Source organism: Abramis brama (assembly GCF_963993115.1).
Source record: "Abramis brama genome assembly, chromosome: 23".
Classification (NCBI taxonomy): domain Eukaryota; kingdom Metazoa; phylum Chordata; class Actinopteri; order Cypriniformes; family Leuciscidae; genus Abramis; species Abramis brama.
Window position 1 is genome coordinate 31,041,854 of NC_139985.1, and position 18,500 is coordinate 31,060,353.

Sequence of the window (18,500 nt, forward strand, 5' to 3'; positions counted from 1 at the left end):
AGTCGCAAGAAGTTGCAATTACCTTTTTCATTTTTTTATTTTTATTCCATGGCATACATTTTGTCTCATTTGACACACTGGAAAAAGAAGATCAAGTTGAGATGAATTGCATTGTGGGACGAAGTATTCTGCACAGTGTGTTCTGTGAGATTCGGGACAGTAAATGCTGGTAATGCGGTGAAATTACTCAAATCTAGAGTCTCTTTGGTCAACGAGGCGGTGTTTTTAGTAAGTCTCGTCTCTAACCATCTGTCAATCATTCTCCTCTCCTCCCAGATCAATCTATTAAAGATGAAGTGTGTCATTTCTAGGCATTGGTGAGAAAGCATGACAGGCCGTCTGTCCATATTGATCCAGGGTATGCAAACGCTCTCTGAAACATCATCCAGGGCTCGTGTCGAAGCAAGCACACACACATCAGCCATAACACATGAAATATTAAAGATGTGTCCGAGCTATATCTGGTCCACAGGATTCATCTCCTGACTCTAGTGAACTCCATGAATCTGCACTAGCAGAGATTCATTTGCTTTATATTCTCAGCACAGCACTGCTCAGATCATTTACCTTTAGCAGAAACAGTTTATTTATACTTTGTGTGACCAGCATCTATCACTTATAATTGGTATCTACCTCTATTTACATTCAACATAGTGTAAACAGCATCAACGTTTTTTTTGCCTGAAATATATTAGCATGAAAGGCAGATTAAAACAGATGTTCGATGAGAAGCCTTTGTAAAATTGATGTTTGCTTGTGGTAAAAGTAAATTTAAATGCATGTAACTGTTCTTGCAATGTAAAGTTTTCAATGTGGCTCGATTCGTTTCATTTCTTCTCGCTGCCGTGTGGCTTCACAATAAGGACAGCTGTTCAGACGCCATTAAGAAAGTATTATACAACAGCTGCGTGAATCATATTTCATTCTGTGAGTCATGAGTTATAAAAGATAAATGATTTATGGCAGTTTAAGACAGATTAGCCCATTTCCAGAGCAGTAATGCAGATTATTTACAGACTAACATGACAATTACTGTACTATACTGTAGTGTAAAAAATTAATCTGTAGAAAAATTACCAGTAAGTTGGGGATATTTAAAGGGATGGTTCGGAGTAAAATCAACCTAGGGTCCTTTGCACCATGACCTCGAGCCAAACACCCCCCAGAAGCCTTTTTCCCCTTGGGTGAACATTATTAAAGTTAGAGCTTGTTTAGAGAGATCAGCCGGATGGTTTAGTGCAGGCGCTAATGGATCCACTACATCCTTATGCATCGCTTTCTGCCAGGACTTTTACGTGCTTTTCCTAAATCACTGAAGTGACGTCGGTGTCCGCGTTAGCAGTAGCATTAGCCGTCAGGCAAGTGTTATTTAAATAAACTCCTGATGTACTTACAAACTTTCCAATGCCTCGTGTTATGAGTACAGAACCTATTTGTGCTACTGTAGAAGTTTGGTCCATTCTGGGCATTATTAGTGCGGTAATTTACGAGATACAACCTTGGATCCATTAGCGCCTGCACTAAACCATCCGGCTGATCTCTCTAAACAAGCTCTAACTTTAATAATGTTCGACCAAGGGAAAAAAGGCTTCTGGGGGGTGTTTGGCTCGAGGTCATGGTGCAAAGGACCCTCGGTTGATTTTACTCTGAACCATCCCTTTAATTCAACTGTATAATACAACAAAACACAAGCAAACAGCTGTGAAAAATCAATATTAACATTACTGTGGCCACTATTTCTATGGATGTTTCTTAGTGTGTTCCTCCTCCTCCTTCACTTTAAAGGTGAATTGAGAAATAAAATGTTCCTTGATCTTTTGACACATAAGAGGTCATTGCACTATAAAAATATCTCAAAACGCCCTCATTAGTCCTAAAACAGCTTTTATTGAAACCAAGCTGCCAAAAGGACTCGTTTCGGAGTTTGTCTCAGTATGACATCACAGAGGAGAAGAAGATCGACGCCCACTTCTACATCACTGACTCTTAAGCCCCGCCCACCGATTTGCAAATGTCATTTAGTAGTAAATGCAAGAGAGAGACTCCAACACAGAGTACTCCAGCAAAAAAACATAGAGACGCCTCTCAGGATTACAAGACATTTTTTGCATCGCCCTCCTTGTGATCCTGACTGTTAAATGAACTATTTTTAATAAATTGCCAAATCGCGTCAAATCAAATCAAATCAAATCAAGTATATTTGTATAGCGCTTTTCACAATACAGATTGTATCAAAGCAGCTTCACAGTATTAAAATAAAATAATACAACAAAGTTTGTTTCTAGTGGAATTTATTGATTGATAGAATAAAATTAAATATCCCCAAAATATCCCCAACTGAGCAAGCCAAAGGCAACCTCTTACTGACAGCGTCAGTAAGACACTGTTCCTTTGTTTGCTTCGTTTTATTGCATATTCGTTTTTAAACATGACAGCTCGACGCAGAGAGACTGAAAATAAAAGATGATGCAGTGACTAATACAATATAATAAAATGCATCGCAAATACATATGGAATAAATATAAATAAAGATGATTGATTACCGCGCCGTCTCAGAATAGAGTCTCCTTGATATTTGAGGTTTAGGATTGTTTTCTTCTGATTCAGGATCAGACTCTGGCTCAAACATGAGCGGCTGGATTTCAGCGGTTGCCTTTTTTTTTCTTTCTTTTTTTTTGTATTTTATTATTTTTCAAAACAATTCCACACGTGTAATGGCGGGGACATTGAAAATTATTTGAATATGCAAAACTGTTACCCAATCATAGCAGTGGGCGTTAACTTCCAAGTCTTGAATGCGGCATGTCTATCAAAATGGACTGTTACAAAGAGAGGATAGAAAATAGCTTATTTATTCTAAATGATGTTGTTTAAATATGTAAATATGTTGCTATCATTATAAGTGGGCATTGGAGGACATTATAAAAATTGAATCCTTTAATCAATGTTGGGAAGCTGCTTTGAAACCATATCTGAATAAGATACTCATAATTTAAAGTAGTTCAACTACAGTCAAGAGTAGTTTACTGAGAAGTGCATTTTTTTTCCAATATGTTATAGTTTGTTAAAATGAATGGTCTGGACTTTCCCAACAAGAAATAGAGAGAGGGGGGGGGAGAGAGAGAGAGAGAGAGAGAGAGAGAGAGAGAGAGAGAGAGAGAAGAGAAGTTAAAGAGAGCTTGTTTTTTATTGCCTCAGGTTGTTTGGCTGTAAAACTGCGGGAACAACTCAATATGACAAAAAAACAATGTTTTGTTATGTTACACCACTGAAAAAAGTAGTCTGTTACTGTAAACGCTAAAAACAACTGAAGGACTGTCACAAACACACATTACCACTGTCTCTACTGAACACGTCACATGGCGGCTTTTGTGTTCGGTGTGGACAGACAGATAGCATTAACTACACACTTTTATGATACTGTACATTCAACATTGCTGGCTAAAATATGGTTTTAGGGTGAGTAAATGATGACAGACGTTTCATTTTGCAGTTGTACATTTACCTGCTCTAAATCTGCTTGAGTGTTAGTTAGAGAAGTTAGCAACAGCTCATTTTAATAGCATTACACAAAATGCTTGTGTCCCAAGTACTGCCCTAAACCCTTGGGTCCCAAGTCCTCCTTTTGGTGATGTAATGCAGGATAGTGGACAAGCAAAAGCATGAGCACCAGAGCCTCCAAACATCTACATGATATTAAAGGAGTAGTTCACTTCAGAATTAAAATGTCCTGATAATTTACTCAACCTCACGTCATCCAAGATGTTCATGTCTTTCTTTCTTCAGTCGAAAAGAAATGAAGGTTTTTGAGGAAAACATTCCAGGATTTTTCTCCATATAGTGACTTTAATGGGGTCCAGGGGGTTGAAGGTCCAAATGTCAGTTTCAGTGCAGCTTCAGAAATGTAGAGTAGTGTGAAAACTCCATCTAATTTTCTCCTCCAACTTCAAAATCATCCGATATTGTTGTTTTACCTTTTTTTTATTTATTTTTTTTATAGCGTTAGATTTAGTCTTTGCATGTTCGCTTTGTAAACACTAGGTCTGTTCTTCCGCCTACGTCACGCTTGACCTTTCAACGTGATTACGTAATGTGTGGCGCATCAGTGCTAGTGCAAGATGAGTATTTGTGGTTAAAAAGTATATGAATGTTTATTTTTTCTAGAAAATTTCAGATGATTTGTCTAGATAAGACTCTTATTCCTCGGCTGGGATCGTGTCAAGACTTTGAAGCTGCACTGAAACTCACATTTGGACCTTCGACCCATTGGACCCCATTGAAGACACTATATGGAGAAAAATCCTGGAATGTTTTCCTCAAAAACCTTCATTTCTTTTCCACTGAAGAGAGAAAGACATGAATATTGTTTTTGTAATGTTGCAATAGGAGGACAATTTTTCACTCCCCAAAAGACCTTTCCAGTCCTTAAAAGAACCATTTTTGTCTTAGTGTGATGAACATTTTAAAGTGCCCCTATTATTACCTTTCATGCAGTGTGTGATGCAGCTGATTGTGAATGTAAAAGGTCTACAAAGTTAAAAGTGCAGATAAATGGAGTTTTTGTCTCCCAAAAATAAGAAGTGATTCTGAACTGAAATGAGTCGTCAATAATTTTAGTCTCACTTCCTGCTGAATCTGCGTAGGTTTGTAACTAATTTGCATAATGCCAGCCTGTGGTCTTGATTGGCTGAGCAGCGTCTCTTAGCTCCGCCCTCAAACACTGTAGTTTATCTGAGAATGGAAGACTTTGGTTCGTGTTGTTCATGTGGAGAAGACGCTGTTTTCTGCTGACAAAGCAAATCCACTTTGATGAGATTGATACGGTAAAACCCTCGCCATCGTTACTGTTCGTATCACTGTGTGTCAAGAGCTGAGATTCAGATATGATAATGAGCGTTTGGTTTCTGACCAATCAGAGCAGAGAGCTCTCAGAGAGGCGGAGTTTAGAGAGACTGAATCCTTGATCGAACCGTTTCAGACACTGAGAGAAAAGAGTTACGACAAATATAACAGTAATGGTCGAGTCGAGTCGAGTCGGGTCGGGTCAGGTCGGGTTAAATGATTTCGGGTACAGGCCGGGTTCGGGCTTAAGTTCAAAGCCTGTGCAGACCTCTAGTCGTAACCCAGCTGTGGGATCAGGAAGTGTGTGTCGTAACCCAGCTCGTGGAGTGTGTGTCGTAACCCAGCTGTGGGATCGGTGGGATCGAGTAGTGTGTGTCATAACCCAGCTGTGGGATCGGGAAGTGTGTGTCGTAACCCAGCTCGTGGAGTGTGTGTCGTAACCCAGCTGTGGGATCGGGAAGTGAGTCGTAACCCAGATGTGGGCTCGGCGAGTGTGTGTCGTAACCCAGCTGCGGGCTCTGGGAGTGTGTGTCGTAACCCAGCTGTGGGCTCAGGGAGTGTGTGTCATAACCCAGCTGTGGGCTTGGGGAGTGTGTGTCATAACCCAGCTGTGGGATCGGGAAGTATGTGTCGTAACCCAGCTGTGGGATAGGGGAGTGTGTGTCGTAACCCAGCTGTGGGCTCGGGGAGTGTGTGTCGTAACCCAGCTGCGGGCTCGGGGAGTGTGTGTCGTAACCCAGCTGTGGGCTCAGGGAGTGTGTGTCATAACCCAGCTGTGGGCTTGGGGAGTGTGTGTCGTAAGCCAGCTGTGGGCTCGGGAAGTTTGTGTCGTAACCCAGCTGTGGGAAAGGGGAGTGTGTGACATAACCCAGCTGTGGGAAAGGGGAGTGTGTGACATAACCCAGCTGTGGGCTCAGGGAGTGTGTGTCGTAACCCAGCTGTGGGCTCTGGAAGTGTGTGTCGTAACCCAGCTGTGATCTCGGCGAGTGTGTCGTAACCCAGCTGTGGGCTCGGGAAGGGTGTGTCATAACCCAGCTGTGGGCTCGGGGAGTGTGTGTCGTAACCCAGCTGTGGGCTCGGGGAGTGTGTGTCGTAACCCAGCTGTGGGCTCGGGAAGTGTGTGTCGTAACCCAGCTGTGGGCTCGGGAAGTGTGTGTCGTAACCCAGCTGTGGGCTCGGGGAGTGTGTGTCGTAACCCAGCTGTGGGCTCGGGGAGTGGGGAGTGTGTGTCGTAACCCAGCTGTGGGCTCGGGAAGTGTGTGTCGTAACCCAGCTGTGGGCTTGGCGAGTGTGTGTCGTAACCCAGCTGTGGGAAAGGGGAGTGTGTGTCATAACCCAGCTGTGGGCTCGTGGAGTGTGTGTCGTAACCCAGCTGTGGGATCGGGAAGTGTGTGTCGTAACCCAGCTGTGGGCTCGGGAAGTGTGTGTCGTTACCCAGCTGTGGGCTCGGGAAGGGTGTGTCATAACCCAGCTGTGGGATAGGGGAGTGTGTGTCGTAACCCAGCTATGGGCTCGATGAGTGTGTGTAGTAACCCAGCTGCGGGCTCTGGAAGTGTGTGTCGTAACCCAGCTGTGGGCTTGGGAAGTGTGTGTCGTAACCCAGCTGTGGGCTCGGGGAGTGTGTGTCGTAACCCAGCTGTGGGCTCGGGGAGTGTGTGTCGTAACCCAGCTGTGGGCTCGGGAAGTGTGTGTCGTAACCCAGCTGTGGGCTTGGCGAGTGTGTGTCGTAACCCAGCTGTGGGAAAGGGGAGTGTGTGTCATAACCCAGCTGTGGGCTCGTGGAGTGTGTGTCGTAACCCAGCTGTGGGCTCGGCGAGTGTGTGTCATAACCCAGCTGTGGGCTCGGGAAGTGTGTATCGTAACCCAGCTGTGGGATCGGGAAGTGTGTGTCGTAACCCAGCTGTGGGCTCGGGAAGTGTGTGTCGTTACCCAGCTGTGGGCTCGGGGAGTGTGTGTCGTAACCCAGCTGTGGGCTTGGGGAGTGTGTGTCATAACCCAGCTGTGGTCTCGGGAAGTGTGTGTCGTAATCCAGCTGTGGGCTCGGGGAGTGTGTGTCGTAACTCAGCTGTGGGCTCGGCGAGTGTGTGTCGTAACCCAGCTGTGGGCTCGATGAGTGTGTGTCGTAACCCAGCTGTGGGCATGGGGAGTGTGTGTCATAACCCAGCTATGGGCTTGCCGAACGTGTGTCATAACCCAGCTGTGGGATAGGCGAGTGTGTGTCGCAACCCAGCTGTGGGCTCGGCGAGTGTGTGTCGTAACCCAGCTATGGGCTCGGCGAGTGTGTGTCATAACCCAGCTATGGGCTTGCCGAACGTGTATCGTAACCCAGCTGTGGGATCGGGAAGTGTGTGTCGTAACCCAGCTGTGGGCTCGGGAAGTGTGTGTCGTTACCCAGCTGTGGGCTCGGGGAGTGTGTGTCGTAACCCAGCTGTGGGCTTGGGGAGTGTGTGTCATAACCCAGCTGTGGTCTCGGGAAGTGTGTGTCGTAATCCAGCTGTGGGCTCGGGGAGTGTGTGTCGTAACTCAGCTGTGGGCTCGGCGAGTGTGTGTCGTAACCCAGCTGTGGGCTCGGCGAGTGTGTGTCGTAACCCAGCTATGGGCTCGGCGTGTGTGTGTCATAACCCAGCTATGGGCTTGCCGAACGTGTGTCATAACCCAGCTGTGGGATAGGCAAGTGTGTGTCGCAACCCAGCTGTGGGCTCGGCGAGTGTGTGTCGTAACCCAGCTATGGGCTCGGCGAGTGTGTGTCGTAACCCAGCTATGGGCTCGATGAGTGTGTGTCGTAACCCAGCTGTGGGATAGGCGTGTGTGTGTCGTAACCCAGCTGTGGGCTCGGCGAGTGTGTGTCGTAACCCAGCTGTGGGATAGGGGAGTGTGTGTCGTAACCCAGCTATGGGCTCGATGAGTGTGTGTCGTAACCCAGCTGTGGGATAGGGGAGTGTGTCGTAACCCAGCTGTGGGCTCGGTGAGTGTGTGTCGTAACCCAGCTGTGGGCTCGGCGAGTGTGTGTCGTAACCCAGCTGTGGGCTCGGTGAGTGTGTGTCGTAACCCAGCTATGGGCTCGGCGAGTGTGTGTCGTAACCCAGCTGTGGGATAGGGGAGTGTGTGTCGTAACCCAGCTATGGGCTCATGAACGTCCGGCACATGACGCATCAGAATGCAACATGCACTAACCTGATCCTCTACAGATGCAATCAAACACACACACACACACGCACCCCCACACACACACGCAGCGGTAATGAGCGAGCATCTCGCTGCCGGCACGATGAAGGATGATCCACAGCAACTTATGCAGTCATTACAGCAGACACACATTTACAGCTGAGCACTTGTGCATATGACACCTACTGCGCGAGATAAACGCCGTCTGAAACTTATATAACCTTTGCATACAAAAAATCTTCAACATGTATATTATATTAATAACAAGTATTCTCTGTAATAGTACATGCTATATGACCATGACATATTTCAGCTATGAAACGGTACATATATATATATATATCACTTTTTTCCAACATGTACAGTCAAACCAAACATTATTCAGACACCCTGCTATCCTAACTAACATAAATGAACTATAGTGTCCTGTACCCACTAGTAAAAAAATATGATCAAAAATGATATATGGTGTCTGAATAATTTTTGGTTTGACTGTATGTTATATTAAAAACAAGTATTCTCTCTAATAGTACATGCTATATGACCAGCTATGAAACTGGAATATGAATGAGGATCTGCTGACTTCAGTACGGACGAGTTCCCCCTCGTGTTCTTACACAGCGCATCCAAAAACACAGTTTTGTCGCAGTGAAGCTACGACTCTGGAGGTCACCGCCATGTGTCCTCTGAACACGGTCTGAGAAACCTACATCCACACAACAAACTTTACACTCATTCTGAAGCGGTCCAACTCAACAACAGCGGGTCGGAAACTGTCCCCAGCTAAATCTGTCTGTGCTCAGGCGTATCTGAGGGCACCCATGCAAGAGAGCTTTGACATAATCCCATTCAACTGTAACTGGAGCTTCCAATGCTAGAGAAAACAGCCGTGACACACTGGTCAGGAGATCATTTAAGACAGCATGAAACCCAATGCGTCCCCACCTGCCAGTGTGCCAACCTTCTGCGTGTGAAGGACACATGCGCTTCGGCACAGCTGCTCCGTGTTCCCGAACGCCACAGAGACGCAAACATGCATTAACTGTCAAATGAAGCGGTTCTCGAAGCAGAGGTGAGTTTTACTTACTGAACCAGACGATCATGTCAAATCCACAAAGCCGTGAGTCTCAGAGAAGAGTAATCACCCTTCAGCATCTGTACTGAGAGACGCAAACACAGACTCAACCGTACCACACAACAACTGACAGAGAGAGAGAGAGAGAGAGAGAGAGAGAGAGAGAGAGAGGGAGGGAGAGAGAGGGAGAGAGGGAGAGAGGGAGAGAGGGAGAGAGGGAGAGAGGGAGAGAGAGAGAGAGAGGGTGAGAGAGGGAGAGAGATGGAAAGAAAAGGAGAGTGAGGTGAAGGGAGGGGTGAACCCTGCAGAACACACAGAAAGAGAAAGAGACATGAAGAGATGGGAATGAGAAACACTCAGAGACAGACAGACAGACAGATAGATAGATAGATAGATAGATAGATAGATAGATAGATAGATAGATAGATAGATAGATAGATAGATAGATAGATAGATAGATAGATAGATATGATTTGTATAGCGCTTTTAACAATACACATCGTTTCAAAGCAGCTTTACGGGAGACTGTCTTAGTTATGTATTTCAGAAATGTACATATACAAATCACAGTTAGCTAAAAATGTACTTATTTAAACAATGTAATAATTTAAGTCAGAAACAAGAGCTTATTGAAGCAATGAATACTTGTTTGTTAACAAATGATCCAAATCCATCCATCATCAGTGTTGAAGAGTATAGCCAACTACAAGTAGTGACGCTACTAACTTTACATTTTTCAGAGGCTTGACAGCAGCTTAGTTGCTTTTCCAGTAGCTACAGTAGTGGTATAATGCCCTTTTCACAAGATGTAAAATAAGTCTCTGATGTCCCCAGAGTGTGTATGTGAAGTTTTAGCTCAAAATACCCCACAGATATTTGTATATAGCATGTTAAAGTTGTCACTTTTTGAGGGTGAGCAAAAACGCACCGTTTTGTGTCTGGCCCTTTAAATGCAAATGAGCTGCTGCTCCCGGCACAGGGGGCGGAGCTTCAAGAGCTTGTGTGTTAGCAGCTCCGATTACCTCACGCAGACACACACTAAAATGACAGAAACTGTTCTGCCTTTTATGTTTAAATGGAGTCAGACAAAGATGGAGAGACTCAAGAAGAAGTGACAACATGTAGAATGCATAAATGAATTTATGTTGCTGATGTGGAGTTAACTATCTTCAATTAGCATATTCTGTCATGATAATATATAGATCGCTGTATAGGAACTGTTGTGAGATGCACACAGAGTGACTTTCTATTGCATGTGAAAAGACGGATGCTACAGTTTGAGCTGACTCACAAATGTGCTCGACTACAACAACTCTTCTCTTCTCAACATGGACCTGGGTGTTCTGGGGGCGGGGTTTATGTAAATTTTAGGGTTGGTGATGTCACTAACCTGGGAGGAATGTCGTGTAGTCTCTACCAGCCGTTTGTTGTAGTCCTTAAAAATCGATTTCTTTAAAAGCAAATATCTCCCTTTGCTTTGAACTTTGAGTGTCGTAACTTTGCAGATTTTGTTTATGCTCAAACAGCAACATTATACACTAACTAAAGTTAGAAAAGTCAAATCATAATCAACCACCCCTTTAAGTTAGTAGCGTCACTACTTGTAGTTGGCTATACTCTTCAACACTGATGATGGATGGATTTGGATCATTTGTTAACAAACAAGTATTCATTACTTCAATGAGCTCATTGTTTCTGACTTAAATTATTACATTGTTTAAATTAGTACATTTTTAGCATACTGTGATTTGTGTGTACATTTCTGAAATAACTAAGACAGTTTCCTCTGATAACACATCAGTTAACTGCTGTGAAATGAGATGTATTGTGAAAAGCGCTATACAAATAAATGTGAATTGGATGGATGGATGGATGGATGAAAAGACACTGCTACTGTTTCTAAATGGTGACATACCATATAATTATATATTATACACATCTAGTTATAAATAATCGGCCTTAACAGAGTTAAAAGAGAATCAAAGTTTCTGCATTTGTTTTCTGCAAAAAGTGTTTTATTTACTTTATCTCTATACTGTCTTTACAAATGAGGACGCCCCCAGAAGGAGATTGTGTTTGATGTTTAGCTCTCTTCTGTGTACAGATCTGTCCCTGAAATATGGTGAAGCCAGAACACACACACACACACACACAGCTTCACTTCAGTCAAACTCACGGGTGTTTTGAAACACACTTCCTCACGGGACTCGAGTGATGCATGAGCCAATCCTGCTTATCAATTACAGGTGTCTCACGTCACGGTAAACTGGGTCTGTCGAATTCACCAGCCGGTAAGAGTCACGAGGATGCGGAATATGAGCTGGATGTCCAAGGATTATTAATTTGATGTGTAAATTCTATTTATGGAAAAATAACCCATTTAATCATGATCTCAGACCTAATCCAGAACCCTGAGCACAACAGGATGAACCGGAACGGCGTCTTGAAAACAACGCTCTGCAAAACAACACGATCGATGCGGTCTGTACGCTAGTGACGTACATACAAAGAAACAAATGCATGAATTCATCAAGGACACATTAAATTGATCAAAAGTGACAGTAAAGACATTTCTAATGTTGCAAAAGATTTCTACTTAACATAAAAGCTGTTCTTTTGTGCTGAAAAAAGTATCACGGTTTCCACAAAAATCTGAATCAGCACAACTGTTTTCAACACTGATAATAATCATAAATGATTCTTGATCATCAAATCATCATATTAGAATGATTTCTGAAGGATCATGTGACACTGAAGACTGGAGTAATGATGATGAAAATCACAGGAATAAATTACAGTTTATCATATACTCATTCAGGGAGCCCTATCAACTTCGAGTGTCTACAGAACGAGCCAATGAACGTTGGCGTGCGTGAATCGCGTCACACGCCCCCGCCCCGCAGCGTGGGTATAAACAGGAAGCGGGCGCACGCACACATTGTTTTTCGCTGAGGAGCCGAGATTTGTGACGGCCATGCAGCGACGGTCAGCAACGGTGGCGACGGGACGTTACGTCTCCCGTTCCCTCCTTCAGGGAACGAGGGTTACATCAGTAACCGAGACGTTCCCTTTCAGTCGCTCACATTCGACGTAACGTCGACGTGACGACGTAATTGGGATCCCATGGAAAACGCCACAGTTGCTGCCACATCCAGCGCCCTACGCAAGACTCTCAGACCCCCAACTGCTGGGGCGGAAGACCTGCGTAGAGGGAGTTCAACTGCTGTTCCATTATACCCCACACAGTGGAACTCTTGGACAACACTGGGAAAGCGTACCTTTCCAGGGGAAAGGACGCTGCGGAGCCACATCCTGCCCGAAGGGAGGTAACATGTGGAGAATACACATATGGACTGGCCGAAGGGGCAGTGCGACATATGGAATGTCACTGGGGTGGCTCCACCCGAAGAGGGAAGACACGGGCTCACCGCAGGGAGCTGGTCGTGGAAGAATACACATATGGGATCGCCGCAGGGATCACCACATATGGAACCCAGCTTAGCACAAGTTACACAAGCATACGAGCACTAGGCCTGGCGTCGGACGCTCCGCAACGTCCGACTGCCGAAGGGGTGCGGAGGAACTCACAGGGTTCGCCAATTGGGGAACTCGACTGGAGCAAAAAAGCGCACGTATCCATTCCTAGGAAGGGAGTGGCGCAGCAAGCCGACACTAGAGCGGGAACTTCGGTGTTACCGGCTAGATGAAGCGAGCACACAGGAAGAAACCGGCTCAACACGTAGGCTATAAAACCTAGCGAATGTGTTAGGTGTCGCCCAGCCCGCAGCTCTACAGATGTCTGACAGCGAGGCGCCGTGTGCCAGCGCCCAGGAAGAAGCGACACCCCTAGTGGAGTGGGCTTTCAACCCGGGCGGGCAGGGCACGCCTTGGGCTTCGTAAGCCAAGGCGATGGCATCCACTATCCAGTGGGCCATCCTCTGCTTGGAGACAGCCTTCCCCTTCTGCTGGCCTCCGTAACAGACGAAGAGCTGATCTGAGGTCCTGAGGCTTTGCGTTCTGTCCACGTACAGACGCAGAGCGCGAACGGGACAGAGAAAAGCCAGGGCTGGCTCTGCCTACTCCGAAGGCAGCGCTTGCAGGTTCACTACCTGGTCTCGGAAGGGAGTGGTAGGAACCTTGGGCACGTATCCGGGCCGGGGTCTCAGGTTCACGTGAGAGTTATCCGGGCCGAATTCTAGGCACGATTCGTCGACCGAAAATGCATGCAGGTCCCCTACCCTCTTGATAGAGGCCAATGCAACCAGGAGTACTGTCTTACAGGACAGGATTTTTAACTCAGCTGATTGCAGAGGCTCAAAGGGTGGTCTCTGAAGTGCCGAAAGGACCAGAGACAAATCCCAAGACGGTATAGAGAGTGGGTGAGGAGGATTCAGTCTCCTCGCTCCCCTCAGGAACCTGATGATCAGGTCATGCTTTCCCAAAGACTTACCATCAACAGCATCGTGATGTGCGGCAATAGCGGCAACATACACTTTAAGGGTGGAGGGAGACAGCCTTCGCTCCAGCCCTTCTTGTAGGAAGGAAAGCACAGCTCTAATCGAGCAAGATCGGGGGTTCTCCTTGTGAGAGGAGCACCAGTCAACGAACAGGTTCCACTTCAACGCATAGAGGCGCCTCGTAGAGGGGGCTCTAGCGGAAGTGATGGTGTCAACTACCGCAGGGGGTAGGTCACCTAGAACCTCCGCGTCCCGCCCAGGGACCAGACATGGAGTTTCCAGAGGTCTGGACGCGGGTGCCATAGGGTGCCCCGTCTCTGAGAGAGCAGGTCCTCTCTCAGAGGGATGGGCCAGGGAGGGGCTGTCGCGAGGAGCACTAGTTCCGGGAACCAGGTCCGGTTGGGCCAATACGGCGCAACTAACAAGACCTGCTCCTCGTCCTCCCTGACTTTGCACAAGGTCTGTGCAAGAAGTCTCACTGGGGGAAACGCATACTTGCGAAGGCCCTGGAGCCAGCTGTGTGCCAGAGCATCCGTGCCGAGGGTCCCCTCGGTCAGGGAATAGAACAACTGGCAGTGAGACGTGTCCGGGGCGGCAAACAGATCTACCTGTGCGGTCCCGAAGCGCCTGAAAATCAGCTGGACCACCTGGGGATGGAGTCGCCATTCTCCCGGTAGCATTGACTTTCTTCCCTCGAGAAGAAAGCCATCGGGAGCAGAGCTAAACTCTTGATAGTGCAAATGTTACACGTCGGGAATTTATGAATGAACACTGTCAGTCCCCTTATTTTACTAGAGCTGACCGTGCATGCTTCGCTCCCAAACAAACAACACATGAATTGCGTCCCCACTCGTAATGAAGCGAGGGCAGGGAGGAACACACAATCCAAAGCTGTTTGCTCCCCATACTCCTGTCTAGATATATATTATATGCTTATGGTTGTGAACATGCATCGATGCTCAGCACTCTACCTCCTCAGAGATAGATTGCTGAAACACCGGGCTCTCTAACCAGGACGGAAGAAGCCGCGGCGCGGGCTTCCGATCCCAGAGAGAGAGCGCTGGATCCCTCGGATAAAAGCAGAGAAAAGGCGGAGCCCGTCTCTAACCTCTCTGCGAGATCCATTTGCGAACCCACAATACCAACTTCCGTGCTGCCTCGGCAACACGGGGTCAGTACTGCGAGGAACGCGGGCCTGAACACCCTCCTCAAAGAGTGACAAGCGGGAACGGAGCGAGTACGATAGTAACTCGCAATGCTCGTAGTCAGCACCCTCGAGCGCTGACAGAACATGCTCCGTTCCAAACAAACAACACATACATCGTGTGTATCCCCACCCGTAAAGACAGAGGGCAGGGAGGAACACACGATCTAAGGTTGTTTTGTTCGCCATAATATCTATGCTTGTGACAGACAACAATAAATAACACAGACAGTATAACACAGAGCGCTTGCTGAGGCACAGAAGCTAGCGCGGTTCTAGACCGGATGTCCTTTATCCTTTCCTGGTCGTCACGTCACCCGCCCGTGACGCCCACTCTCGCCATTTGACTAGTTGATACAAATGCTTCAGACGCAATCACGCAGAAGCGTTCCCAAAGCGTCATCGACGCATCGCGAGTTCCCTCGAAAGGGAACTGTAACTACCTTAGTTAACATGAACTAAGAATGAGCAATATTTCTTCAGAATTTATTTATCTTAGTTAATATTAATTTCAACATTTACTAATACGTTATTAAAATCAAAGGTTGTATTAGTTAACATTAGTTAACGCACTGTGAACTAACATGAACAGACAATGAACAGCTGTATTTTTTATTAACTAACATTAATAAAGATTAAAAAATACTGTAACAAATGTATTGCTCATTGTTAGTTCATGTTAGTTAATACATTAACTAATGTTAAATGATGAGCCTTATTATAAAGTGTTACCGAAATTCCTTATACAATTTCTTATATATTCCATGATACAAATTACATGTCATAACAAAAAAATACAAATATATGTGATTAATTGTTTAGCAGTTGTGTAACTCACTCATTCTGTTTGTAACTGACAGTCCTTTAGTTAATCTTAAACACTCAGAGAGACTTCATCAGGTCGAGGTCCAGAATGCAAAGCTCTACGTGTCTGAGCGTCACATCTGTCATGTCATGTTCAGCCTAGTTTCCTCATCATGGACTTCTAGTTTGTTTTCATGTTCATCATGTGTTCGTTCAGTTTCCCCGCTCCTCATTATTAGTTCATATGTGACAGCTGTGTTCTATTAATCATCCTCATTTGTGACCCTGGACCACAAAATCAGTCACATGGGTCAATTTTTTTTAGATAATTTTAGATAATATATTATTTTAGATGATATATTTAGATGTATACATCATCTGACAGCTGAATAAATAATCTTTCCATTGATGTGTGGTTTGTTATGATAGGACAATATTTGTCCAAGATACAACTATTGAAATTCTGGAATCTGAGGGAGCATTAAAATCGAAACATTGAGAAAATCTCCTTTAAAGTTGTTCATTTATGTTCGCGATTGTGCTATGCTATGATTGTAAATGTTTTATATATTTACGGTAGGAAATTTACAAAATATCTTCATGGAACATGATCTTTACTTAATATCCTAATGATTTTTGGCATAAAAGAAAAATTTATAATTTTGACCCATATACTGTATTGTTGGCTATTGCTACAAATATACCCGTGCGACATGTGACTGGTGACGTGATCCAGGGTCACATTTGTGTTTGCTCTGTAAGTTGGTCCCTCACTATTATTCTGTGTCCGATCACCGTTGTGTGAGTGTGTGTTGCTCAACCTGTTTGCCTGTCTTCTGGACTGTAAATAAATCTTTGTATTGGAAGTTACAGTATCTTCTTCGTCTGCCTTCCTGCAACCCAGCGTGACAATATCGAACTGATCATGTCCTCATGAGCCACAGACAGGATGAGTGTGTGAGTGTGTGTTCTGCTGCAGGGCAGATGGAGTGTGTGCCTGTGAATCGGGACGCCCCCGCATATCAATACTGCAGTGCAGCAAAGCCCTCGAGAGATGAAGAGATGGAGAGGACAGACTCAAACCTGTGTGTCGAACATCAGCACCGGGGCTCAATGTGTCCATATGTGTGTGAGAAGACACTGCGTTCACATTTCAAATAGTTCAATAAAAGCCGACGCACAATACCCAGATCTTCAAAATCTACCAATGTCTTAATTCAGAAGCCATAAAAATACTAAAGTGCTCATCGCAAAATAAGCGTTAGGCCAAGACTCCGACTCGAGTAGAGGTTTAGAGGACAAAAATGTGTTCTAAGAATGTTCATTAAAGTCCCCCTGTAGTTAATAATTGTGTCCCTTAAAACTCATCTTTGATCACCAAAATGACATATTTAAAAGTTTTTTCCTTGAAAATAAATGTCTTCATGCCTTAAAATATCTTGAATGTAACTCGACACCCTTGCCTCATTCAGTATACGTGGTTCTATGAATATGCAAATGAGCCCCGCCTCCAACGCATGAGCCCTGTCCACCGACGCATGTATCATTCCTATTTTGCACCCGATGCACAGCGGACTTTTCCCTCCACAGACGCACGTCGGTAAATTAGGGAATGAACTTGCGCTCCCGGGGGCGGTTCAGCGAAAGAGGAGGCGTGTTCCGGCGCAAACGTTCCCTGGTGCTATTTTGCAGTTTCAGAAAACAATTCCGCCACTGACCAGGAGAAACCTAGTCTAAAGTCAGTTCAGATGCTATTTTAAGGGCGCATGCTTGGCCATAATGTAGCGTGAGCACAACACACACACACTTTGCTTCTCTCATCTACACAGACGCAGTTCACATTTTGCAAACCATACATAATTACAAGGAAAAAATATTCCACACGAGGGAAATCATTGTGGTGTCAATGAAGATGTCAAGTCAAGTCAAGTCAAGTTTATTTATATAGCGCTTTTCACAATACAGATTGTATCAAAGCAGCTTCACAGTATTAAATTAAAATAATACATCAATGCTTGTTTCTAGTGGAAAACGTCCACGTTTGGTAATGCTGATCAATAGTATTGTTGATTGATTAATTAAATTAAATATCCCCAAATATCCCCAACTGAGCAAGCCAAAGGCAACAGTGGCAAGGAACCAAAAAACTCCATCAGGTGACCTAATGGAGAAAAAAAAAAACCTTGGGAGAACCCAGGCTCAGTCGGGGGCCAGTTCTCCTCTGGCGTTTTTATGAACTAGAGGTCGGATTTAACTATAAGATTAAAAGTATTATATGAATGCCTGGCTGAAGAGATGCGTCTTTAGTCTAGTTTTAAACTGGGAGAGCGAGTCTGAGCAACGAACAGTATCAGGAAGACTATTCCAGAGTTTTGGAGCTAAATGTGAAAATGCTCTCCCTCCTTTGGTGGATCTGGATATCCTAGGTATGACCAAAAGCCTTGAATTTAGTGATCTTAAAGAGCGCGATGGATTATAGGGTGATAGAAGATCCGTTAAATAGACTGGAGCTAAGCCGTTTAGGGCTTTATAAGTCAGTAGCAATAAATTGTAATTAATACAGAACTTTATAGGTAACCAATGTAGTGATGATAAAATTGGTGTTATATGATCATATTTTCTTGATCTAGTAAGAACTCTAGCGGCGGCATTTTGGACCAACTGTAGCTTGTTTAATGAGGACGCAGGACAACCGGCTAACAAAGCATTACAGTAATCTAGTCTCGAGGTCATGAATGCATGAACTAATTTTTCTGCATCAGAAACTGATAGCATGTTATGTAGCTTAGCAATGTTTCTAAGGTGGAAAAAGGCTGTTCTTGTAACATATGAAATATGATTTTCAAAAGACAGGTTGCAGTCTAGTATAACACCCAGGTCTTTTACTGTAGAGGATAAAGTAACAGGACATCCTACTATGTTAAAGTTGTAGTGTAAGAGGTTTTGTGGGCGG

General features: G+C 45.0%; 1 protein-coding gene across 11 annotated transcripts in view; it reads right to left on the reverse strand.

Annotated features, from left to right (window-relative positions):
- Nucleotides 1-18,500, reverse strand: part of atp2b2 (ATPase plasma membrane Ca2+ transporting 2) — a 184,025-nt gene that overhangs the window by 104,838 nt on the left and 60,687 nt on the right. For 9 of the 11 annotated variants that reach the window (XM_084100830.1, XM_084100831.1, XM_084100826.1 and 6 more), the window contains exon 1: nt 9,095-9,235. The exons of 1 other annotated variant lie outside the window; for it this stretch is intronic. The gene's annotated coding sequence lies outside the window, so the exon portion shown is untranslated. Of the gene's footprint in view, nt 1-9,094; nt 9,236-18,500 lie in introns of those variants that run through there. One more of the 11 variants, XM_084100834.1, reaches the window with a different exon arrangement.